Here is a 1,241-nt window from a genome sequence, read left to right as displayed (position 1 = left end):
TTGTGTATATCCTAATGTATTATTAGTAGTGGGTGAGTTGTATATATCCTAATGTATTATTAGTAGGGGGTGAGTTGTATATATCCTAATGTATTAGTATTATTAGTAGGGGGTGAGTTGTATATATCCTAATGTATTAGTATTATTAGTAGGGGGTGAGTTGTATATATCCTACGGTATTAGTATTATTAGTAGGGGGCGAGTTGTATATATCCTAATGTATTAATATTATTAGTAGGGGGTGAGTCGTATATATCCTAATGTATTATTAGTAGGGGGTGAGTTGTATATATCCTAATGTATTAGTATTATTAGTAGGGGGTGAGTTGTGTATATCCTAAAGTATTAGTATTATTAGTAGGGGGCGAGTGGTATATGTTCTAATGTATTAGTGTTCTTAGTAGGGGGTGAGAGGTATGTGTTCCGGATATATGAATGTTATTAGTAAGGGTGTGAGAGAGGTATGTGTTCCTTATGTGTGAATGTTATTAGTAGGGGGTGAGAGGTATGTGTTCCTGATGTGTGAAATGTTATTAGTAGGGGTGTGAGAGGTATGTGTTCCTGATATATGAATGTTATTAGTAGGGGGTGAGGGGTATGTGTTTCCTGATGTGTGAATGCTATTAGTAGGGGATAAGTATGTGTTCCTGATGTGTTAATGTTATTAGTAGGGGGTGAGAGGTGTATGTTCCTGATGTATTAGTGGGGTGTGAGAGGTATGTGTTCCTGATATATGAATGTCATTAGTAGGGCGTGAGAGGTATGTGTTCCTGATGTATTAGTGGGGTGTGAGAGGTATGTGTTCTTGATGTGTGACGGTTATTAGTATGGAGTGAGAGGTATGTGTTCCTGATATATGAATGTTATTAGTAAGGGTGTGAGAGAGGTATGTGTTCCTTATGTGTGAATGTTATTAGTAGGGGGTGAGAGGTATGTGTTCCTGATATATGAATGTTATTAGTAGGGGTGAGGGGTATGTGTTTTCTGATGTGTGAATGTTATTAGTAGGGGGTGAATATGTGTTCCTGATATATGAATGTTATTAGTAGGGGGTGAGAGGTATGTGTTCCTGATATATTAATGTTATTAGTAGGGAGTGAGAGGTATGTGTTCCTGATATATGAATGTTATTAGTAGGGGTTGAGAGGTATGTGTTCCTGATGGGTGAATGTTATTAGTAGGGGTTGAGAGTATGTGTTCCTGATGTATTAGTGGGGTGTGAGAGGTATATGCTCTTGATG

General features: G+C 37.6%; 1 long non-coding RNA gene across 1 annotated transcript in view; it reads left to right on the top strand.

Annotated features, from left to right (window-relative positions):
- The first annotated feature begins 333 nt into the window (after positions 1 to 333).
- The window catches only part of LOC142473368 (uncharacterized), a 1,925-nt gene continuing 1,017 nt past the window's right edge, over positions 334 to 1,241 (top strand). The window contains exons 1-2 of the long non-coding RNA XR_012790060.1: positions 334 to 839; positions 1,060 to 1,241. The exon at positions 1,060 to 1,241 is cut by the window's right edge and continues 713 nt beyond it. This is a non-coding gene — a long non-coding RNA (uncharacterized LOC142473368). The remainder of the gene's footprint in view (positions 840 to 1,059) is intronic.

This window comes from Ascaphus truei (assembly GCF_040206685.1).
Source record: "Ascaphus truei isolate aAscTru1 chromosome 6 unlocalized genomic scaffold, aAscTru1.hap1 SUPER_6_unloc_1, whole genome shotgun sequence".
In the NCBI taxonomy this organism is placed as follows: Eukaryota; Metazoa; Chordata; class Amphibia; order Anura; family Ascaphidae; genus Ascaphus; species Ascaphus truei.
Note: the sequence above shows the minus strand (reverse complement) of the source record. Positions and strands in the feature narration are given on the sequence as shown.